This window comes from Scyliorhinus canicula, chromosome 15 (assembly GCF_902713615.1).
Source record: "Scyliorhinus canicula chromosome 15, sScyCan1.1, whole genome shotgun sequence".
Lineage (NCBI taxonomy): Eukaryota > Metazoa > Chordata > Chondrichthyes > Carcharhiniformes > Scyliorhinidae > Scyliorhinus > Scyliorhinus canicula.
Window position 1 is genome coordinate 141,557,841 of NC_052160.1, and position 25,384 is coordinate 141,583,224.

Consider the following 25,384-nt stretch of genomic DNA (forward strand, 5'->3'; position numbering starts at 1 on the left):
GTACCAAGTAGAGGTGTTTTTGAAAAATTCACCAAAGGGACGTGAGCATCGCTAGCTGAGCCAACATTTAGTGCCTATCCCTTATTGCCCTTGAATTGAGTGGCATTTGAGAGTCAACCACATTGCTGTGGGTCTGGAGTCACATGGAGGCCAGACCAGGTAAGGACGGCAGATTTCCTTCCCTAAAGGTCATTAATGAGCCAGATGGGTTTTTAACGACAATCGGTAATGGTTCCATGGTCATCATTAGTCTTTATATGCATATTTTTATTAAATTCAAATTTCACCATCTGCCATGGTGGGATTTGAACCCGGATCCCAGAGCTTTAACCTGGGTCCCTGCACTATCAGACCAGTGAACACACGTCAAGTATTGGGGCTGGTCAGCAGCCAGAAATACTAAGCACAGATTGAACTGAAAAGTTCATTCCATTTTGCCTCGCAGATCAAAAGAAGCAGTTGTGGTGTTACAGCCACAGTGACCAGGTTACAGTTAATTTCCAAATGAATAAATGAGACATGTTTTGGTGGAAGGGTGAAACAGCAATTCGGATGGAGATAAAGGAAAATGAAAAACAGCAAGTGCTCCAGATAAGGATTAACATATCATCTCAGTTATGATAATTTATTAAATGAAGAATATTCTCCTAAACAAGTGCGTTCTGAATGTTCTAAACAACATTTGACTGAAACTTTCAATAGGAACATCTTATGGATACTGCGGATAAAAGGAAGCACAAAGGCCCCAGGAGCATCTTTTGGCAGGAAGTTAATTTTTCGACAATTGCATCACGTCCTGTTGAGTAAATGACACATTTTTAAATGACTAAGGCAGGCAATATCAATAACCATCAGCCGACAACAGAATCGTGGGAGCTGGACCGGTCCTGACAGAGAGGAATTAACAGTTGGCACGAAAGCAGAGATGTGCAGCAACAGTCTCTCTCTGATCCAATGCCTCTTCCCTCCTGGGCAGGTCACGATTGATACCTTCTTTCTACCAGCTAAATAAAAATGATTTTGTGAGCATTTGTTTTTCCACAGAAAGTTGATGGGGTCACTTAAATAATGAAGGCTTGCATTGACACAACACTTTCCATGACCTCGAGGTCACCGACAGCTAAAGTGACCTCGAGTCACCTTCCAGCTACTTCATTTGCTTCAATGCAGGAAGCACGGTAGTTCAGCTGGGCCCAGCAAGCTTCCACAATATCAAGGTGATAACAACCTGGTTGTTGTTTACTTTTTTAAATAAAAATTCAGAGTACCCGATTAGTTTTTTTCCCAATTATGGGGAAATCCATCTACCCTGCCCATCTTTGGGTTGTGGGGGTGAAACCCACACAGACACGGGGAGAATGTGCAAACTCCACACGGACAGTGACCGGGGCAGGGATTGAACGCAAGTCCTCGGCGCCGTGAGGCAGCAGTGCTAACCACTGCGCCACCATGCCATCCTCAGATTTGTTTTTATGGTGTTAGTTATGATATTAGTGTTGGCCAGGACATCAGCGATAACTCCATTGCTCTTCTTCAACATAGTGCCCTGGGACCTTGTACACTGACCTGGAGCACAGGGCCTCAGCTTAACATCGCATTCTCCCACAATCTAACGTGGACCCACTGTGCAGTTTTAAAGCATCTTGCCTTATCAGAACAGCCAAGTTACTTATGAATGAGACATTCAACTGAAGTCCAGTGCTCAAACAATGAGAGCAATTCTGCTTCCTAATCTGAAAAGCAGACAGACTGCGAGAGATCTATGCTGGTCAACATTCTTCCTTTAGCCACCACCATAAATTAATTGGTCAGTCCTTTCTCCCCTCAAATGGAGAACTCGCTGCATGCAAAGTGGGTGCTCAATGCACCTACATAACCATAGCACCTGACACCCAGGTCTTGATCATGAAATGCTTTGGGCCTTGCTGATGATATAGCACAAGCTCCAATTATTTTAACATAAATTCTATAGGAGGCCAGCAGAACTAGTAGATAGATGCCATTTCTACTCCGTCAACAAGTTCAAGAAATTCTGCAGGGTGTATTATCCAAGTATTGTTACTAAAGGAAAAAGGTTCTCACCTACTGACCTCCCCTTCAAATCACCATTCCCACCCATCTGCATCGGAGGAATAATTAAGTGATCAATGACATGGGTATGATGTGCAGCATGTCAGCATGATATCAAGAATAGTTTTACAGTCCCCTACGTGGGAGGTCTGCCAGGGAAGCCGTTCTGAAGCCTCAGCTGCCAATGCCACCCTGTACCAGTCAGGAAAGAAGAAATTATGCCACAATGGGAAGAATGGATGAGACAACTCACCTTAACAGCATTTCTAGCACCGAGGGAAATGACCAGCCTCTACACAAATGCAACTCACTAGCACACAAACCATTCTGGACACAGCGAATGAATTTTGTCTCACCAGTCTACTAATTCATTTTGGGGGGGGGGGGGGGGGGGGGGAAAGAGAAGGCAATGTACATATACATACATTTATAATGAATAAATGTAATACAGGAAATCCAGAGATATAGAACATAGAACATAGAACGATACAGCACAGTACAGGCCCTTCGGCCCTCGATGTTGCACCGACATGGAAAAAAAAAACTAAAGGCCATCTAACCTACACTATGCCCTTATCATCCATATGCTTATCCAATAAACTTTTAAATGCCCTCAATGTTGGCGAGTTCACTACTGTTGCAGGTAGGGCATTCCACGACCTCACCACTCTTTGCGGAAAAAACCCACCTCTGACCTCTGTCCTATATCTATTACCCCTCAATTTAAGGCTATGTCCCCTCGTGCTAGCCACCTCCATCCGCGGGAGAAGGCTCTCGCTGTCCACCCTATCTAACCCTCTGATAATTTTGTATGCCTCTATTAAGTCACCTCTTAACCTTCTTCTCTCTAACGAAAACAACCTCAAGTCCATCAGCCTTTCCTCATAAGATTTTCCCTCCATACCAGGCAACATCCTGTCTCCTGCCTGTTATATTATGTTGGAAGGAGATAGGTCAAAACTGGTACCTCACAAAATGTAGACGGTAATTATTTGAAATATACACAGAAAATCTCTCCGGGAACAGAAAATAATGGATCTGAAGACTCTTAATTATCGACATCAATCATACTTATCTTTGAATGTACTCGCCTAGTGTTTGTTTTCTAATTGAGTTTTGTGCCCATAAAGAGATAGAGCTTCACTTCAGTAACAGAAGGATGATTTGCACAATATGTGGCAGAATGCGCATGCCCTTTTAAAACAGCTGGCAAATATTACTTAGTGATCATAAGACAAAAGAATTACAAGCAGTGGAAATATGGCCCCTCAAAGCTGTTCAGCCAATCTGCGAGATCATGACTGAATTTTTACATCAACTCCATTTCCTGCCCCATCACCATGACCCTTAGTGTCAAAACTCCATCTAGTTCAAATATTAAGAATAGACTTGCACTTATAAAGCGCTTTCCACAACCACTGGACAGTGCTTGAGAGCCAATGATGTATTTCTGAAGTAATTACTATGCAGCAGCCAAAAAACACAGAAGAACTTCCACAAACAGCAACGTGATAACGATCAGACACTGTGTTTGCCATGTTGACAGGCCACAGGATAGACTTTGGCCAGAATATGATGGACAACTCCCCTGCCCGTCTTCAAATTAGTGCCATGGTGTGTGTTGCATCCACACTAGCAGGCCAACAGAACCTTGGTTCAACAACTCATTTGAGATGGCATCTCAAACAATGCTTCCCCAACGCTGTACTGAGTATCAGCCTTGAATAAATGTAAGAGAGGACTTGAACCCAAGAGGGGAGTGCGCTACCAACTGAGCCATTGTAACAGAGTATCCTCATTTCTCTGGGATAGAAAATGCCAAAGATCCACAACCTTCCGCGTGATAGATACAGCACTTAGGGCGAAGGGGATCAAAGGATATGGGGGGGGGGGGGGGGGGGAGGAGAAGTGGGCTATTGAGTTGATGATCAGCCATGAATGGCCTCATCCTGCTCCAATATTCTATGTTTCTAAGAAATTTCCCATCTTTGTCCCAAATGACCAGCCCATTTTACTGCGGCTAGTACTCCTGGTTTAGCTCACTCGGCTAAATCGCTGGCTTTTAAAGCAGGCCAGCAGCACGGTTCGATTCCCGTACCAGCCTCCCGGACAGGCGCCGGAATGTGGCGACGAGGGGCTTTTCACAGTAACTTCATTGAAGCCTACTCGTGACAATAAGCGATTTTCATTTTTTTCATTTCTGGTTCTCAACAACCCAGTTAGGTGACTCAGCCACCTACTGCTCAGTGTTATGCATGTTTCAATGAGATTACTTCTCATTATTCTACACTCTCCTGCTAGAACAGCACCCTCACCCCAGGAAACAATGAATCTTTGTAGCAGCAACGCTCCCCATCACCTGCTTGGCCCCACCCTGTTTGCATGTCACAGGAGTTACGCTAACATTTGGTTAAATAAAAAAGTGTTAAGAACATAAGAAATAGGACCAAAAGTAGGTTGTTTCACTCGTCACCTACTTCATTGGATAAGCATATGGATGATAAGGGCATAGTGTAGGTTAGATGGCCTTTAGTTTTTTTTTTCATGTCGGTGCAACATTGAGGGCCGAAGGGCCTGTACTGTGCTGTATCGTTCTATGTTCTATGTTCATTATTTAGTAGAAACATAGAAAATAAGAGGGGACCATTTGGCCCTTTGAGCCTGTTCCACCATTCATTATCATTGCTCATCACCCAACTTAATAGCCTTACCCCCCATATCATAGGAAATACCATAGAATTCCTACATTGCAGAGGCCATTCAGCCCATCGAGTCTGCACCGACCCCCTGATGAGTACCTCATCTGTGCCCACTCCCCCACCTACACATACTCCACACAGATGATTACCCAAGTCCGGAATTGAACCCAGGTCTCTGGCACTGTGAGGCACCAACCACTGCTAGCCACTGTGCCACCGTACCACTTGTATCCTGTTTGGGGTGGCTCGGTAGCACAGTGGTCAGCATAGTTGCTTCACAGCTACAGGGTCCCAGGTTCGATTCCCGGCTTGGGTCACTGTCTGTGCAGAGTCTGCGTTTTCTCCCTGTGTCTGCGTGGGTTTCCTCCGGGTGTTCTGGTTTCCTCCCACTGTCCAAATATGTGCAGGTTAGATGAATTGGCCATGCTAAATTGCCCCTTAGTGTCCAAAAAGGTTAAGTGGGGTTACTGGGACAGGGTGGAGGTGTGGGCTTAGGTAAGGTGCTCTTTTCAAGGGCCGGGGCAGACTCGATGGGCCTAATGGCCTCCTTCTGCACTGTAAATTCTATGATCCTTCGATCCCCTTTGCCCCAAGTGCAACATCTAACTGCTTCTTGAAAACAGAGTCTTTTGGTCTCAACTGCTTTCTGTGTTAACAAATCCCACAGGTCGACCACTCTTGTGGGTAAGACCTTTCTCCTCATCTCTGTCCTAAATGGTCTACCCTGTATCCTCAGAATGTGACCCCTGCTTCACCACCATCGGGCATATTCTTCCTGCACCTACCCTGTCTCGTCCTGTTAGAATTTTATAGGATTCTATGAAATCCACCTCTCCAGCGAATACAATTCTTACCAACTCAATCTCTGCTCATACATCAGTCCTGCCAGCCAGGAATCAGAGTGGTAAATTTTCTCTGCACTCCTCTATGGCAAAAACATTTTTCCTCAGATAAGGAGACCAAAACTGCACACAATGTTCCACGTGTGGCCTCACCAGGGCCTTGTATAACTGCAGCAAGGCAATCCCTGCTCCAATATTCAAATCCTCTCGCTGGGAACATACCATTTACCTTCTTTACCGCCTGCTGAACCTGCATGCTTACCTTCAGCAACTGGTGTACGAGGACACTCCAGTTTCGGTGCAAATTCCCCTCTCCTAATCTATGACCATTCAGATAACATCATGCCCTCCTGCTTTTGCTGCCAAAGGAGATAAGGTCATCCAAATTATGCCGCATCTGCCATTAATTTGCCCACTCACTCAACTCGCCCAAATCACACTGAAGCATCTCTGCATCCTCCTCACAGCTCATCCTCCACTCAGCTGTGTCATCTGCAAATTTGGAGACATTCCATTTTGTTCCCTCATCTAAATCATTAATATTTATCATGAATAGCTGAATCCCGGCACCAATCCCTGCGGTGCCCCACGAGTTACTGCCTGTCATTTGAAAAAAGGCCTGTTTATTTCTTCTCTTAATTTCCTGTCTGCCAACCAGTTTTCTACCCATCTCAATACACTACCCCTCAAGATCATGGTTGATCGGATTGTGGTCTCAACTCCACTTTCCTGCCTATTCCCCCAACCAAATAACCCTCAACACCTTTGTTGTTGAAACATCCAATTCAGCTCGGAATAGATACAACGACCCAGCCTCCCTACTCTCTACGGCTAGATACTTCCAATGATTAATGGCCACCTGGGAGAATAAATTCCTCCCATTTGAAAGTGCCCTCTAGTTCTAGATTCCCCCTGCACACCAAAAGAGCCGGGGGGGGGGGGGGGGGGGGAGATGAATTCAATCCTGTTAACCCACCACAGGACCGTATATATTTCAAGAGGATCACATCTCATTCTTCTAAACGTGAAGTATCCTCAGAAAAACAGTAGCACTTCAACCTCGTGAATCTTCTTTGAACTTTGTCTTCAATGTAAGCTTATCCCTCCTTCATATGGAGACCAAAGCTGTACACATGACTCTAGGTGCCACCCCACCAATGCCCTGTTCATTGTTTAAAGACTTCCCTACTTTTAAAAAGCAAGGTTAAAGGATCATAACTCTATTTCTAAATGCAGTCACTGATTAAAGCACTGTTTACAACATCACAATTATCACCTCCATCTTTGATGATATCTGCTGTAACCTTATGCAATCTGGACAACTGCAACACCAGCTGGTATCATCTTAATATCAGAGACTGCATTGGAAGCAAAAGATCACCACTAAAAAGAGTCAGGAGCAGATTACTACAGAGGTCGATTTAGCTCAGTTGGCTGGGCAGCTGGTCTGTGATGCACAGCTGAGACCAGCAGCTTGGGTTCAATCCCCGTACCGGCTGATGTTATTCATGAAGGCCCCACCTTCACAACCTTGCCCCTCGCCTGAGGTGTGGGTGATCCTCAGGTTACATCTCCATCAGTCAGCTCTCCCCCTTAATGGGGAAAAAGAGCCTATGGTCACCTGGGACTATGGCAACTTAAAAAAAAAAGTTATTCCAAAATCACAGCTGGGTCAATCTCAAACACGTTTTTTTTTTTAAAAGCCCCTGGAGTTTTAATTGCTTCATAAAAATCACAATTTCACTAAACGGCAGTGCCATTATGTCGAATGTTTTGCAATTGCATCATATCTTCAATGATTGTCTTTGCTGTTACATTCATTACATAATTTGATGCGTTAAGGTATCAAAGGTGATCAATTTTTCCTTCTGTCGAGTGTACAAAAAAGTCACCCATGCCTAGGGCAAGGCAGATTTATTTGACCCTTCAAACAAAGGATGCGTAATTTTGAAAGTCAGGGAAATAAACCATTCCAACTGGTAATGATGCATCATTGACAATTAAATCAGGAGCTCTGTTTGCTTAAAGAGTGAGCTTGCTGCATATATCAGTTGTTGAATATACAACGTTCTCTCTTAGTAAATATTACAACTGAATAGTAAAAAGCATTCAAGTTGAAGAGCAGATGCAATGGTATTGGTTTAATTTCCCCCTATTATTTACCAATTATGGAATCATATTTCTATTCTCCTATGTGTTGAGTTAGCAGTATTGTGACACAGCAAGTGCTTTTCTCACCAGGCCGGCTGCATCTCTCAAGGGCTGGTTTTAAAAAAACATTAGTGCAGAGTCCATGCCTTGTTCCAAGGTCCATGCCTCAATCTTTTGAGGAAGAAATGACAGGCAAACGAGATGGCTGCCTGCACATCGCACATTAGAGGAGGCTCCAAATAAAAAGAGTATGTGTAGCATTTCACTTCTTCAAAGGAGGAAGATAATTACTGAATCAGTGATAGGGATGATGAGCTATTTTCCCCTGGATGCATTGCAGCTGAGTCATTGTAAGAAAGTGATAGTAATAACAGGGCTCCTTTAGTGCTGCGTTAGCCAAGGAAATGGAAAATAGGATGCAAGTCAGGTAACTTCTGCCTCAGTCAGTCGGTCATATCTGTACTCACCAGGTAGCTGCTCTTCTTTACTCAGGGATAGCATTTCCACCTCTCAGTAAGTTTAAGCCCCACTCTATCAAGTCTGGCATTAAAGTACGATATAGAGGCTGTGCCACAGTGCCCAAGGTGCCATTTTTTGATTAAGTGCAAGGGGCACTTAGCACAGTGGTTAGCACTGTTGCTTCACAGCTCCAGGGTCCCAGGTTCGATTCCCGGCTTGGGTCACTGTCTGTGCGGAGTCTGCACGTTCTCCCAGTGTCTGCGTGGCTTTTCTCCGGGTGCTCCGGTTTCCTCCCACAAGTCCGAAAGACGTGCATACCAGGTGAATTAGACATTCCGAATTCTCCTTTAGTGCACCGAACAGGCGCCAGAATGTGGTGACTAGGGGATTTTCCACAGTACCTTCATTGCAGTGTTAATGTAAGCCTACTTGTGACAATAATAAAGATTATTATGAAATTAGGGGTCGCGTTTGTCTGCTCAAGTGGATGTAACATTTTCCATGGTACTATTTGAAGTAGAACTAGGAGTTCTCAGCAGGTTCATTTGCTATTTACAGCACAGAAAGAGGCCAACCGGCCCATCGTGTCCGCACCGACTCCCAAGAGAGAAACCCAGCTGGTCCCATTCCCCAGCCCCATCTCCGTAGCTCTCTAAATTCATGACTTTGAAATGTACATCCAGCTCTCTTTTGAAACCTATGGAATCCACGTCCAGCACTCTCCCAGGCAGTGCATTCCATACCCCAACGGTGCCGAGTAAAGAGGTTTCTCCTCATCTCACTCCTAGCTCCATTGAGGCTGATATCTACTCCTTTAAAGCAACTGATCAGGCCATGTATTTCATTGTAGGTGCTTCCTGTGAGTAAACTAGCTACCACGTTTTCCACATGACCACGGTATATTTAGAAATACCTCCTCGGCTGTAAGCATGTTGGAATATCCAGGAGGTCAGAAAGATGCTATGTAATTGCAAGTTGGTTTGCTCTTTGCCCAGCCCTGTCCATGCCAAGATTTTTTTTTGTTAGATGAGTAAAGGTCAAAAGGGAAGAAACTATCTTGGCTCAAGGCTCACTCTTTAACACCTCTAATAACAGAAGATGATGTTATTGGCAGCAGGTCGACCGTCCACCCTTTCAGCTGGAGAACTGCCAATCTTACGGCGAGAGAAAGAGCTGAAAGACAGCAAGAACTTACTCTCCGCTCCACCTCCAGCCATGTATACAAATCTTATTAAAAGAAGATTTCAAATTGGCTGTGAAATGAGCTGGCTTTGGGTTAAACTTTCCTATTTCTGCACAACCTCCACATAGTTATTCTCCCCACTTTTTGCACTTCCCAGTGACAAACGACAGAATGTCGAGCAACAGGAATATTAACCAAAATGCTGCGGGGTAAAAGACCTCAAACAAATCAACACACGAATTGATCCACATACGCAAACATTAACGGAACTCAACGAAATCAAAGCAATTTAAATATTGCACGACAGGAGAGGAGACAGCAAGAGTAGTTCATCCTTCCTTGCAGGAGAAGCCGCATTTTAGGAAGAACATAGGAATTCTGTTATGAAAGTCAACGTACCTTCATGGTTACATCAGAGATTGGGAACTTGCATGTGCAGACCAGGGAGTTGGAAGCGCATGCGCAGTTCCGCATTTTTAAGCTCTTTGGGCCCGACACGCCTATACACAAGGGAACATGGGTGCGAAAACATGGGTTACGTGACCAGGGCAGATCCCAAAGGGAGAGCCGACAGGAGAGGGTCCCAATTAAGTTTTTTTTTTAAAAAGAGCAGGAGCAGAGAAAAAGGCTCCAAGTAGAAAAAGGGCTGCAGCACCAGACTTGAAGTGAAGAGTCCTCAGGAGAAGCCCAGGTGATGAGAAAGGTCTCAGGAGAAGCCTCGAAGGTCCAAGGCACCCTTTAGAGCAGTACTGTTCTACTGGGTGCAGCCGAAGGGCTGAAGCGGTGCTGGAGTGTTGGTGATCCTGGAGTAGAATCCAGGGCAACGGAATCTTGGGAGGTGAGATTGAAACTCTGCAAGGTGGGCCATCTTTGAAGCTGTCCCAAGTTGAAGTGACTTGTGGAGATAATTCCGAGATCTTTAACGGTGAAAACTGGAATCCCTCATGTGAGAGACAAGAGTTTCAATATAACAGGTTGACTCGGTGTGTTTACTGACATCTGGACGAGTTGTTGAGGAATCTGTGGAACTTGTTTTGGTTGTACCCGTCATTTATTGTGCACAGTGCTGCGTTTGGTCACCTTTGTTGGATTGGGTTTGTTTATTGTCACGTGTACCAAGGTAGTGAAAAGTATTGTTTTGTGTACAGTTGCGATAGATCATTCCATACATGGAAAGAAAATACATAGGACAAACATAAAATACACAATGTGAATACATAGACAGGCATTGGGTGAAGCACACAGGAGTGTAGTACTACTCTGTAGAGAAGGTGGATAAGAATCAATGTGGACATGCCAACTTTCCTGAGAAAGTATAGGCATTGTTGTGCTTTCTTGGTCATAGCATCGGCGTGGGTGGACAAGGACAGATTGTTGGTGATGTGCATACCTAGGAATTTGAAGCTGTCAAACATCTCCACCTTGGCCCCGTTGATGCAGATAGGGGTGCGTACAATACTCTGCTTTGTGAAGTCAATGAGCAGCTCTTTAGTTTTGCTGACAGAGGGAGAAACTGTTGCTGTAACACCACTCCACTAGGTTCGCTATCTCCCTCCTGCATTCTGACTCATCGTTGTTCGAGATCCGATCCACTACAGTCATGTCATCAGCAACTTGTAGATGGAGTTGGAACCAAATTTTGCCACGCAGTCGTGTGTGTATAGGGAGTGTAGTAATGGGCTGAGTTCGTAGCCTGGCGGGGCCCCGGAATTGAGGACTGTAATGGAGAAGGTGTTGTTGTTCATTCGTACTCATTGTAGTCTCTGGGTCAGAAAGTCGAGGATCCAGTTACAGAGTGGGGAGCCAAGTCCTAGGTTTTGGAGCTTCGATATGAGCTTGGCTAGGATTATGGTTTTGAAGGCGGAGCTGTAATCAATAAATAGAAGTCTGATGTAGGAGTCCTTGCTGTCGACATGCTCCAGCGATGAATGTAGGGCCAGGGAGATAGCATCTGCTGTGGACTGGTTGAGGCGGTAAACGAATTGCAGTGGATCAAGGTGTTCTGGGAGTGTGGAGGTGTTGCACTTCATGATCAACCTCTCGAAGCACTTCATTCCAATCAATATTAAGTCCACCGGATGATAATCGTTGAAGCACATTGTTTGGCTCTTCTTTGGCACCGGTATGATGGTGGTCTTCCTGAAGCAGATGGGGACCTCGTAACAGAGTAGGGAGAGGTTGAAGATGTCCACAAACACATCTGCCAGCTGGTCCGCGCAGGATCTGAATGCACGACCAGGGACCCCGTCCAGACGCGTCGCCTTCTAAGGGTTCACTTTCAACAAGGCCGATTTGACGTTGGAAGCTGTGACGGTGGGTTTGGTGTGTCCAGGGCTGCTGACAGTGGTTTGATGGTTTCTTGCTTGAACCAAGCATAGAATGCATGGGGTTCATCGGGAAGGGGTGCGCTGCTGCCAGAGATTATGCTCAGCTTCGCTTTGTAGCCCGTTATGTTGTTTAAGCCTTACTCTTAACCTTGTCAGGAGTATAAAACCATATTGTAAATGATTTTATCTTTCTGACCTTGTAAAGTTTATTTTTGTTTGTTCAATACCCATGGAACCTTATGGCTTCATTCTCTTAGCAAGCATTTTGAACTCAAACTTTGTTTACTTTAAACATCATTGGTCCCTAACCAGGTCTTACAAACACTTTAGGGTCTGTTCTACGATCATAAGAAATTTCTAAAGATGGGACAAAGCAAAGAATGCACAGACATTAGAAAAAGGTGTGGTACGTCATTAAACATGTTTATTCTCTGCTCTAAGAGGTTGAAATACAAAATACCAACATAACCTGATACTTCTGCAAAAGGTAAGAAGTCTTACAACACCAGGTTAAAGTCCAACAGGTTTGTTTCCTGTTGGACTTTAACCTGGTGTTGTAAGACTTCTTACTATGCTCACCCCAGTCCAACGCCGGCATCTCCACATCATCTGCAAAAGGTGCCTGTCAACACCAATCACAACTTTAATACAAACCATCCCAAGTTACTTATATTTTTCTGCAAAATTCCCTAAATTAGTAATACAACTTTTTCTGAGCAGCGCCTAGGGTGGTCAGGAGGCTGGCGTAAGGGATAAAGATTCACACCATATTCTCGGTTGATCCAGCTGGAGATGTTACACTAAATGAAGACACATCCTATATTATGAATAAATATTACATTCTAAGTTGTAATTCCCCAAAATCCAAATTAACAAATGAACCAAAGAAAACTATTTATAAAAAATCCTCTAATTTAAGCAAAGAATTGTCCCTCTCCTTCTGAGGCGGTTAGCAAACATTGATTTTAAGCTTCCTCTTCTATTTCAAAGCTAAGAGCACAGAACCACTCCAAATGTCAAAACAGATTCAATCAAGGCTTCTCCCATGATCAACACAAGATGCATCGCTCTGCGACAGGAAGAGAACCAGTTAATTCTGTACCTCAGCATGCTCGCCACTTCCCTCCCCGGCCTTCAATCATCAGCCCAAAACAAAACAGATCAGGAGCAAAGAACCATGTCGATAGGGAAGTCTCAGAATATCACCAAATGACTTCATGAAATGATATCAAATTAGGGCAAAGCCGTTTCCGTCTCCAATTCCATATCGACTAAAAGAAATCTCATGCTGTCATACAATTCAACCCTCTGTAGTGGAAAAAGGCGATTACCTTTCGTCATTCTGTCCAGTCATGGAGCTGTATAACCTGGATTCATGACAGCTGCGAATAATTCCATTTTAGGCCAAATCTACACTCTGAGTTCATCAGTCCCACTAATGGGATAAAAAAGCCCACTCATTAGAGGGGCACGAGGTAGCTCAGATAATCTATCAAAGATCATTTATCAAAATCCTACACAGTTATATTTTCAATAACAGATCAAACTACTAGTCCTGTATGAATGCACCGCATCACAAAATGTCAGAACTCAATACCACAGACATAACAGCCCACTCGCCAGGTTCTTAATAAGGGGACATCCTACCCAGAAACAATATGGGGGGGAGGGAAAGGGAAATGGAGAAATTAAAGGGGAAACTGAGAAATTATTTTCAAAGGATGATTCAGTTGTGGGCCACATTATAGCAGCATTTACAAGGACTAATCACTTGTTAAGTCGCTTCGAGCGGGACCCTACCCATCTTTGTCAAGGTAATGGCAGAATGAAGATGAAGACCAACAAAACAAAAGCACAAAAACAACAATTTCTACATTCCATAGTTTAAAAAAATTAATCAATGTATGTGGATTGGATGTAATCGCTGATCAGTGTTTTTAACTTACAAGAAGCATATACAAAGTGATTATAACCATTTAGTTCTGGTTGCAGGGATTTATTTCTGGCGGCACAAACGAGGGATGTTAGGATCACTTTATTCCACTGAAACAAAAGAATATTTCCTATCCCTATACAACCTTAATTTTAGAAGTGCCTTCAACTGCAGATCCCCACGGGGTTGCAGTTGTTACAGTAAAGCCCTTAAAAGGACCAACGTTAAATCTATATTCCCCATTTCCAATAATGCCAGAGGTCTATTTTCCACTATTTAAAACCAGCCGATTAAGCAGTATTGAGCATCCCGGCTTTCATTCACAAAGTAGATAGCAATTCAGTGGCAGAAATAAAGAAAAATACGTTGTAATTACGGTGGTCAGTGTGATCTCTAAAAGGAACAGTAGGATTTCCAGACTCATAAGGTGCTTGAAAGTAGATACCGAAGTGCAATAATTAACACTGTACCCAACATTGCTATAACTTGCCTTTGAAAGCAGAGGCATTGAATGGAATTAAATGTAGTTCAGAAAACACCAGTCCAGGTGATTTGTACGTAAAATATATATATTAATATCACAAGAGCTAGTCAGAATACCACCATTTGTCTAACTAGCAGCTAAACAGCCAAGAATATTGTGCAACAATTCCTAATTACCTCCATTTTAAAATTACTTTAAATATTCTTACTTTGGTAGGAAGCAATGAACTACGTGCACAATCTCTGCTCAGCATTCTTTGGAACCTCGGATTTGCACAATTATATTATTTCCCCCACAGATTTTGATGTGTTATCCTCCATTACTGCACTGGCAATACAAGATCTTACAACGTTGCCATTTGTGGCACAAATACATTTTGTAACATCCCCAACACAGCTTTCGTATTCCCTACATATATAATCAAAGAAAAGTTTGCTAAAACAAATATGTGTTCAATTGTTAGTCAATTTAGACAAGTTGTTTTACTTCAGGCAGAGAGATACTGACCCCACAATAGGTCACATTATAGCAACCAGCAGTACATACTTATTCCAACCTAATGCTTCCTTCCTGTTTCCTAGAATTATTGTTTTCTCTCTCTGGGTAATTTGGAAAACGGGCAAACATTCGGCAGCGGCTCAAAGCACAAATCAGACAGAACATTTAGAAATAGTTCATTTAAAAAAATATTCCATCTTAACGTGGTGTGGCGAACGTTGCTCATTGCAACAAGATCTTTAAGGTTGCAAGAGAACAAGGGGGGGGGGGGGGAATGGGGGTGAATTTATACTCCCATGGTTTGTAAAATGCTCAAACAAATGAGATTGGAGAATGAAGGAAAGGTGTAAATATCTAGGATTGAGATCCTGGACATTGTGCCCCCTGGATTTATTACAGAGGATCATTTACAGGGAGAATCCTGCATTTATTTCAATTCAGAAAAGGCATGGAGAAGTTAGACCCGGTGTTTGGCTTTGGTTGTCTGCGGACAGTAGGTGAGAAACGCATAAACCATCTGCTAGTTTATTAATCCCAATGATTTCCTCTACCGCCCTCTTCCTGCACAGCGGTCGCGAAAAGCCATTAATTCATTTCCAAAGCGATTAGGTATTTTTTTTTAAACACACACACACACACACAGAGCAAAAAAGGAACTCCAAATAGACTGCAGGCTCCCGCAGACCCCGAGCTCACATCCCGCTTGCTGCAACTTGGAATATCATCCCATTCCCAACAAACCCATCGACCTGCGAATGCCCACTGGGAAAAGCCGGCTGTCTGCACGGTCCACACACCATTGACGCCCAAACATTTCCTTCAAGATGCATTTTGAATGAAATAGACAGAAATCTACCTGCAGCCTGCAAACCGCTACATTGTGCTTTGTACAGGAACCTGAAATTAATCACTCAGTCAGGGGCAACCCCCACCCTCCCTCACCTCCTTCTCCCCCTCCCTCACTCACATCCTTCTCTTCACTCACTCACCTCCTCCCCCTCCCTCACCTCCTCCCCCTCCCTCACATCTTTCTCTTCACTCACTCACCTCCTCCCCCACCCTCCCTCACCTCCTCTCCCCTCCCTCACATCCTTCTCTTCACTCAATCACCTCCTCCCCCTCCCTCCCTCCCCTCCCTCACCTCCTCCCCCTCCCTCACCTCCTCCCCCCCCTCACTCACCTCCCCCACCCTCACTCACTCACCTCCTCCCCCTCCCTCACCTCCTCCCTCACTCACCTCCTCCCCCCTCCCTCACTCACCTCCTCCCCCTCCCTCACGCACCTCCTCCCCCCTCCCTCACGCACCTCCTCCCCCCTCCCTCACTCACCTGGTCCTCCCCCCTCCCTCACTCACCCCTCCTCCCCCCTCCCTCACTCACCCGTCCCCCCTCCCTCACTCACCCCTCCCCCCTCACTCACTCACCTCCTCCCCCCTCCCTCACTCACCTCCTCCCCCCTCCCTCACTCACCTCCTCCCCCCTCCCTCACTCACCTCCTCCCCCCCTCCCTCACTCACCTCCGCCCCCCCTCCCTCCCTCACTCACCTCCCCCTCCCTCACTCACCTCCTCCACCTCCCTCACCTCCTCCCCCTCCCTCACTCACCTCCTCCCCCTCCCTCACTCTCCACCCCCCTCCCTCACTCACCTCCACCCCCCCTCCCTCCCTCACCTCCACCCCCTCCCTCCCTCACCTCCACCCCCTCCCTCCCTCACCTCCACCCCCCTCCCTCCCTCACCTCCACCCCCCTCCCTCACTCACCTCCACCCCCCTCCCGCACTCACCTCCTCCCCCCTCCCTCCCTCACCTCCTCCCCCTCCCTCCCTCACCTCCTCCCCCCCTCCCTCCCTCACCTCACCTCCTCCCTCACCTCCCCCCCCCTCCCTCCCTCCCTCACCTCCTCCCCCTCCCTCCCTCACCTCCTCCCCCTCCCTCCCTCACCTCCTCCCCCTCCCTCCCTCACCTCACCTCCTCCCCCTCCTTCCCTCACTCACCTCCTCCCCCTCCCTCCCTCACCTCCTCCCCCTCCCTCCCTCACTCACCTCCTCCCTCCCTCACTCACCTCCTCCCCCTCCCTCCCTCACTCACCTCCTCCCCCACCCCTCCCTCCCCTCCTCCCCCCCTCCTCACCTCCTCCCCTCCCTCCCTCACCTCCTCCCCCTCACTCACTCGCCCTCCTCCCCCCTCACTCACTCGCCCACCTCCCCCTCACTCACTCGCCCACCTCCCCCCTCACCTCACAGTCGCCCACCTCCCCCCTCCTCACTCGCCCACCTCCCCCCCTCCTCACTCGCCCACCTCCCCCCCATCCTCACATCGCCCACCTCCCCCCCTCCTCACTCGCCCACCTCCCCCCCTCCTCACTCGCACCCCTCCCCCCCCCCGCAGCTCTCGCCCACCTCCCCCCCTCCTCCGCCCCACCTCCCCCCTCCTGCACTCGCCCACCTCCCCCCTCCTCACTCGCCCACCTCCCCCCCTCCTCACTCGCCCACCTCCCCCCTCCTCACTCGCCCACCTCCCCCCCTCCTTACGCGCCCCACCTCCCCCCCTCCTCACATCGCCCACCTCCCCCCAAAATATTCCAATGTTTCCTTGATCATTTAGACATTCCCAGATGTCTGCAAGGGGATCCGATGCTGGGTAACTGGCTAATTTTAGTGCACATACTTTCCAAAACAACATGGAGACAGACATCCCTGAAATCCAAGGCCCCTCATTTCATTTTCAAAATGTCAAGTCAACTTTAGCCCCCCCCCCACCCTCACCCATTCCCAGCCACCCCACGTACAGCTCAACACTTCACCAACTTCACCCACTCTGCTATTTCTTAGTTTTTTTTTAATAAAGAAAAAGCATGAATGGAAGCTGGAATTATTCCCATTAAAATAGAAGGCCGGGAAGGGCAATCGAGCAGAGATTCTACCTCCCAAATTAGTGTCTCCCTCGGGGGGGGGGGGGGGGGGGGGGGGGAATGTAAAAATGCAACTCAATTCCCATATCCCTCCCTCCCCTCCAATCAAGGAATTGATCATTTGTGCGCTACACGTCTCAATGCAGCAAGTCTGCTGCACCTACCCTCAGCACAATCCCCCACACAATTCCCCCTCCCCTCCCCACAACCCCCCTACCCCCAACCCCCGACCCCCACCACCCACACCACAACCCCCCCACTCCCCCACAAACCCCCCCTCACTCCCCCACAACCCCCCCCACTCCACCATAGCCCCCCCCCACTCCCCCACCACAGCTCCCCCACACACCACACCACACCACAGCCCCCACCACCACCACCCCCCCACACACCCCCACCAACCACAACCCCACCACCAACCACCCCCCCACCACCCCCCCACCACAACCCCACCACCACCACCACCCCCCCCCAACCTCCCCACCACCTCCCCACCACCACCCCACCACCACCCCCCCCCCCAGCCTCCCCAGCCACCACCCCACACCACCCCCACCACCACCACCACCCCCCCCCCCCACACACCCCCCCACCACCACCACCCACACCCCCCCACCCACCACCACCCCCCCACCACCAACCACCCCCCCCACCACCCACCCCCACCACACCACCCCCCCACCCCACCACCACCACACCCTCCCCCACCACCACCCACCCACCCCACCACCACCCCCCCCACCCCACCACCACCACCCCCCACCCCACCACCACCACCCCCCCACCCCCACCACCACCACCCCCCCACCCCACCAACCCCCCCCCCCCCACCACCACCCCCCCCCCCACCACCACCCCCCCCCCACCACCACCCCCACTCCACCACCACCACCCCCCAACCACCCCCCCCCCACCACACAACCCCCCCACCCCACCACCACCCCCCCACCCCACCACCACCCCCACCAACCCCCCCCCACCACCACCCCCAACCTACCACCACCCCACCACCACCACCCCCCCCCCCACTACCACAACCCCCCCCACCACTACCACAACCCCCCCCCACTACCACAACCCCCCCCCCCACTACCACAACCCCCCCCCCCACTACCCACAACCCCCCCCACTCCCCCTCACACAACCACCCCCCCACTCCCCCATCACCACAACCCCCCCCCACTCCCCCATCACCACAACCCCCCCCACTCCCCCATCACCACAACCCCCCCCACTCCCCATCACACAACCCCCCCCACTCCCCCATCAACCACAACCCCCCCCCACTCCCCCATCACCACAACCCCCCCCCACTACCACACCCCCCCCCATCACCACAACCCCCCCCACTACCACAACCCCCCCCACTCCCCCATCACCCCACACCACACCCCCCACTCCCCCATCACCACAACCCCCCCCCCCACTCCCCATCACCACAACCCCCCCCCACCCCCCTCACCACAACCCCCCCCCTCCCCCATCACCACAACCCCCCCCCACTCCCCCATCACCACAACCCCCCCCCCCACTCCCCCATCACACAACCCCCCCCACTCCCCCATCACCACAACCCCCCCCCCACTCCCCATCACCACAACCCCCCCCCCACGCCCCCCTCACCCACTCCCCATCACCACAACCCCCCCACTCCCCCATCACCACAACCCCCCCCCCCCCTCCCCCATCACCACAACCCCCCCCCACTCCCCCATCACCACAACCCCCCCCCACTCCCCCATCACCACAACCCCCCCCACTCCCCCATCACCACACCCCCCCCACTCCCCCATCACCACAACCCCCCCACTCCCCCATCACCACAACCCCCCCCCACTCCCCCATCACCACAACCCCCCCCCACTCCCCCATCACCACAACCCCCCCCCACTCCCCCATCACCACAACCCCCCCCGACTCCCCCATCACCACAACCCCCCCACTCCCCCATCACCACAACCCCCCCCCAATCCCCCATCACCACAACCCCCCCCCACTCCCCCATCACCACAACCCCCCCCCACTCCCCCATCACCACAGCCCCCCCCCACTCCCCCATCACCACAACCCCCCCCACTCCCCCATCACCACAACCCCCCCCCCACTCCCCCATCACCACAACCCCCCCCACTCCCCCATCACCACAACCCCCCCCACTCCCCCATCACCACAACCCCCCCCACTCCCCCATCACCACAACCCCCCCCACTCCCCCATCACCACAACCCCCCCACTCCCCCATCACCACAACCCCCCCCACTCCCCCATCACCACAACCCCCCCCCACTCCCCCATCACCACAACCCCCCCCCCCACTCCCCCATCACCACAGCCCCCCCCACTCCCCCATCACCACAGCCCCCCCCCACTCCCCCATCACCACAACCCCCCCCACTCCCCCATCACCACAACCCCCCCCCCACTCCCCCATCACCACAATCCCCCCCCACTCCCCCATCACCACAACCCCCCCCCACTCCCCCATCACCACAACCCCCCCCACTCCCCCATCACCACAACCCCCCCCACTCCCCCATCACCACAACCCCCCCCACTCCCCCATCACCACAACCCCCCCCCCCACTCCCCCATCACCACAACCCCCCCCCACTCCCCCATCACCACAACCCCCCCCACTCCCCCATCACCACAACCCCCCCCCCCACTCCCCCATCACCACAACCCCCCCCCACTCCCCCATCACCACAACCCCCCCCCCCCACTCTCCCATCACCACAACCCCCCCCCCCCACTCTCCCATCACCACAACCCCCCCCCCACTCTCCCATCACCACAACCCCCCCCCCCCACTCTCCCATCACCACAACCCCCCCCCACTCTCCCATCACCACAACCCCCCCCCACTCTCCCATCACCACAACCCCCCCCCCCACTCCCCCATTACCACAACCCCCCCCCCCCTCCCCACTCCCCCATCACCACAACCCCCCACCCACCACCACTCACTTTCCCTCCCTACAACCTCCCTCTCACCTGCTCGCCAGCTTCAGGCAGACAGACAGGGTTTCATCTTCACAGGCACATCTTTCTGTCATTCAAAAGGGGGATTTGGAGGGGGGGGTCTGTTCCTCTTGCCTCCCCGCGCTCACGGCGACAAAACCAATCCACAGAGTTGGCGAGGGGGTGAGTTTGTGAAGAATTCTCAATGTCAGAGATGTTGAGGGGAAGCTGCAGGCTGCGTGGAGGCAGATATACAACGGAGAGAGTCACCCAGCTCCCAAGCCAGGTGAAGTCCAGTATTGGCGGGGCTTCCTCGGGATAATTGTTGCTCCTTTTCCCTCGCGGATATGCTGCCTTCTGTCCTCTCTCTCTCTCTCTCTCTTGCTGGTGGGGGACGGAAGAGAGAAATAATGAGAGGGGATGGGGAGCCTGGCTTGTAAAATATCCACGGCGAGTATTTCAAACCTTTTTCTTCCCCACACTTGAGGCTGATGGTGCTCCGGCCCCGCAATGTGGACACAGCCCAAGCTGCTGACTGGAGCTGCCTCACTAATCCCCCCCCTCACTGGGCAGCACCCACAGCTCTGCTCTCCTTTGGGGGGGCGGGGGGGAGAGATACTGGGCTGACCTCCAGCTGGGGGCTCTGCTGGGGCGGTGCGGGTGCTGCTGGGGAGCTGCTGGGATTCCCCTTGGCGAAGAGGCTGGGCGGCGCCAGCAAGAATGTTTCAATTTTTTTTGCAACAAAATCTCCAGCCCGGGGGCGGGGCTGGCGGGGGGGGGGTGATTGGCAGCGCACCTCGGCCAATCACCGCCCACGTGTGTCCCCCTGACCCCGGAGAGGGCGGGGCGCTGGCGCGCGCAGTCGCAGCAGCCGCCATTCGGTTGGGTTGAAGGACAAGGGGATTGAGAGCGGGTGGCGGGGGGGCGCGCGCGCGCGCGGGGCACGCTGGGGGTTGTAGTCCGCCCCCCTGCAGCGCGCACGGAGAGGGGAGAGGTGGGGGCGACTACAATTCCCGGGGTGCCCCGCGCGGCCGCGAGAGCCCAGCTGGAGACTGGGGGTAACCCCGCCCCGGGGAGGGGAGGATTGGAGTTGGGTTGGGGGGGAGATTGGAGTTGGGTTGGGGGGGAGATTGGAGTTGGGTTGGGGGGAGATTGGAGTTGGGTTGGGGGGAGATTGGAGTTGGGTTGGGGGGGAGATTGGAGTTGGGTTGGGGGGGAGATTGGAGTTGGGTTGGGGGGGAGATTGGAGTTGGGTTGGGGGGGAGATTGGAGTTGGGTTGGGGGGGAGATTGGAGTTGGGTTGGGGGGGAGATTGGAGTTGGGTTGGGGGGGAGATTGGAGTTGGGTTGGGGGGAGATTGGAGTTGGGTTTGGGGGGAGATTGGAGTTGGGTTGGGGGGGAGATTGGAGTTGGGTTTGGGGGGAGATTGGAGTTGGGTTGGGGGGGAGATTGGAGTTGGGGAGATTGGAGTTGAGTTGGGGGGGGAGATTGGAGTTGGGTTGGGGGGGAGATTGGAGTTGGGTTGGGGGGGGAGATTGGAGTTGGGTTGGGGGGGAGATTGGAGTTGGGTTGGGGGGGGATTGGAGTTGGGTTGGGGGGGGGGATTGGAGTTGGGTTGGGGGGGGGGATTGGAGTTGGGTTTGGGGGGGGGGATTGGAGTTGGGTTTGGGGGGGGATTGGAGTTGGGTTTGGGGGGGGATTGGAGTTGGGTTTGGGGGGGGGGATTGGAGTTGGGTTTGGGGGGGGATTGGAGTTGGGTTTGGGGGATTGGAGTTGGGTTGGGGGGGGATTGGAGTTGGGTTTGGGGGGGGTTGGAGTTGGGTTTGGGGGGGGGGATTGGAGTTGGGTTTGGGGGGGATTGGAGTTGGGTTTGGGGGGGGATTGGAGTTGGGTTTGGGGGATTGGAGTTGGGTTGGGGGGGATTGGAGTTGGGTTTGGGGGGGGTTGGAGTTGGGTTTGGGGGGGGGGGATTGGAGTTGGGTTTGGGGGGGGGATTGGAGTTGGGGTTGGGGGGGGATTGGAGTTGGGTTTGGGGGGGGGATTGGAGTTGGGGTTGGGGGGGGAGATTGGAGTTGGGTTTGGGGGGGAGATTGGAGTTGGGTTGGGGGGGGGATTGGAGTTGGGTTTGGGGGGGAGATTGGAGTTGGGTTGGGGGGAGATTGGAGTTGGGTTGGGGGGGGAGATTGGAGTTGGGTTTGGGGGGGGAGATTGGAGTTGGGTTTGGGGGGGGAGATTGGAGTTGGGTTTGGGGGGGGAAGATTGGAGTTGGGTTTGGGGGGGGGAGATTGGAGTTGGGTTTGGGGGGGATTGGAGTTGGGTTTGGGGGGGGATTGGAGTTGGGTTTGGGGGGGGATTGGAGTTGGGTTGGGGGGGGAGATGGAGTTAGGTTTGTGGGGGATTGGAGTTGGGTTTGGGGGGGGATTGGAGTTAGGTTTGGGGGGGATATTGGAGTTGGGGGGTTGGGTTGGGGGTTGGGTTGGGGGGAGATTGGAGTTGGGTTGGGGGGGATTGAAGTTGGGTTGGGGGGGATTGGAGTTGGGTTGGGGGGATTGGAGTTGGGTTGGGGGGAGTTGGGTTGGGGGGGAGTTGGGTTGGAGGGGTGGAGATTGGAGTTGGGGGGGTGGAGATTGGAGTTGGGTGGTGGAGATTGGAGTTGTGGGGGTGGAGATTGGAGTCAGGGTGGAGATTGGAGTCAGGGGGGTGGAGATTGGAGTCGGGGGGGGTGGAGATTGGAGTCGGGGGGTGGTGGAGATTGGAGTTGGGGGGTGGTGGAGATTGGAGTTGGGGGGGGTGGAGATTGGAGTTGGGGGGATGGAGATTGGAGTTGGGGGGGTGGAGATTGGAGTTGGGGGGGTGGAGATTGGAGTTGTGTGGGTGGAGATTGGAGTCAGGGTGGAGATTGGAGTCAGGGGGGTGGAGATTGGAGTCGGGGGGGTGGAGATTGGAGTCGGGGGGGTGGTGGAGATTGGAGTTGGGGGGGTGGAGATTGGATTTGGGGGGGTGGAGATTGGAGTTGGGGAGGTGGAGATTGGAGCTGGGGGGTGGAGATTGGAGTGGGGGTGTGGGGGGGTGGAGAGTGGGAGTGGTGGAGAGTGGGGGGCTGGAGATTGGAGGGGGGTGGAGATTGGAGTGGGGGGGTGGAGAGTGTGGGGGTGGAGATTGGAGTGGGGGGTGGAGATTGGAGTGGTGGGAGCGTGGAGATTGGAGTGGGGGGGTGGAGATTGGAGTGGGGGGGGTAATTGGAGTGGGGATGGTGGAGATTGGTGGGGTGGTGGAGATTGGTGGTGGGGGGGTGGAGATTGGTGGTGGGGGGGTGGAGATTGGTGGGGGGGTGGCAATTGGTGGGGGGGGTGGAGATTGGTGGGGGGTGGAGATTGGTGGGGGGGTGGCGATTGGTGGGAGGGTGGAGATTGGTGAGTGGGGGGGTGGAGATTGGAGTGGGGGTGGAGATTGGAGTGGGGGGGTGGAAATTGGAGTGGGGGGGTGGAGATTGGAGTGGGGGGGTGGAGACGGAGAGAGGGGGTGGAGACGGAGAGGGGGGGTGGAGACGGAGAAGGGGGTGGAGACGGAGAGGGGGGTGGAGACGGAGAGGGGGGTGGAGACGGAGAGGGGGGTGGAGACGGAGAGGGGGGGGGAGACGGAGAGGGGGGTGGAGACGGAGAGGGGTGGAGATTGGAGTGGGGGGGTGGAGATTGAAGTGGGGGGGTGGAGACGGGGTGGGGGGTGGAGACCGGAGTTGGGGGTGGCAGACGGAGAGGGGGGTTGGAGATGAGGGGGGTGGTGGAGATGGAGGGGGTGGTGGAGATGGAGGGGGGTGGTGGAGATGGAGAAGGAGAGGGGTGGAGATGGAGAGGGGGGTGAGATTGGCGTGGGGGGGTGGAGACGAAAGTGGGGGGGTGGAGACGAAGTGGGGGGGTGGAGACGAAGTGGGGGGTGGAGACGGAGAGGGGGTGGAGACGGAGAGGGGGTGGAGACGGAGAGGGGGTGGAGACGGAGAGGGGGGTGGAGACGGAGAGGGGTGGGGGTGGAGCGGGGGGTGGAGAGGGGGGTGGAGATGGAGAGGGGGTGGAGATGGAGAAGGGGGGTGGAGATGATGGGGGGTTGGAGATTGTCTGGGGGAGGAGATGGTTGGGGGGTGAGGGGTTGGGGATGGGGTGTAGATGGGGGGGTGGCGGGAGGGAGATGGTTGGGGGGTGAAGGGTTGGAAATGGTTGGGGTTGGGGACATGATAGTGGGGTGGGGTAGGGAGATGGTTGGGGGTGGGTGTAGGTGGGCGGGGTTGGGGGTGGGGAGATGGGGGGGGTGAGGGTTTGGGGTGGGAAGGAGATGGGGGGATGGAGTGACCCGGTGAAGTGTAACTTTGTGTAAAACCCACCACGCTGGGAGCTGCTCTTTTTAGAAACGATAGGAAGCAAAAGGATGCATTGCGCGCACCCCCCCCCCCCCCTCCCCCCACCCCACGCTCAGCGCAGAGCCACCAGCCTCTTGGGCATGACATGGTATTTTCAGGTGTGGGACTTGCAAAGCAACACTCGCCCACGCCAACTATTAAAAAGACATCTCATTTCCATTTAAAATAAGTAGCCACTTGTTTAAGACAGAGATGCAGAGAATGTTTTTCTCTCTGAGGTCTCTAGAACTCTCCTCCTCAAAGGGCAGTGGAAGCAGCGTCATAGAATTTACAGTGCAGAAGGAGGCCATTAGGCCCATCAAGCCTGCACCGGCCCTTGGAAAGAGCACCCTACTTAAGCCCAGGACTCCACCCTATGCCTGCAACGCAGTAACCCCACCTAACATTTTGAACACTAAGGGGCAATTCTTTCATGGCCAATCCACCTAACCTGCACATCTTTGGACTGTGGGAGGAA

At 52.0% G+C, this 25,384-nt stretch overlaps 1 protein-coding gene across 6 annotated transcripts in view; it reads right to left on the reverse strand.

Moving 5' to 3' along the window:
- Positions 1–21,238, reverse strand: part of LOC119978753 (plasma membrane calcium-transporting ATPase 1-like) — a 277,686-nt gene extending 256,448 nt beyond the window's left edge. For 3 of the 6 annotated variants that reach the window (XM_038820612.1, XM_038820611.1, XM_038820610.1), the window contains exon 1: positions 20,550–21,238. The gene's annotated coding sequence lies outside the window, so the exon portion shown is untranslated. Of the gene's footprint in view, positions 1–12,833; positions 12,985–20,549 lie in introns of those variants that run through there. The other 3 variants (XM_038820609.1, XM_038820605.1, XM_038820606.1) reach the window with 2 other exon arrangements.
- Positions 21,239–25,384: the final 4,146 nt, after the last annotated feature.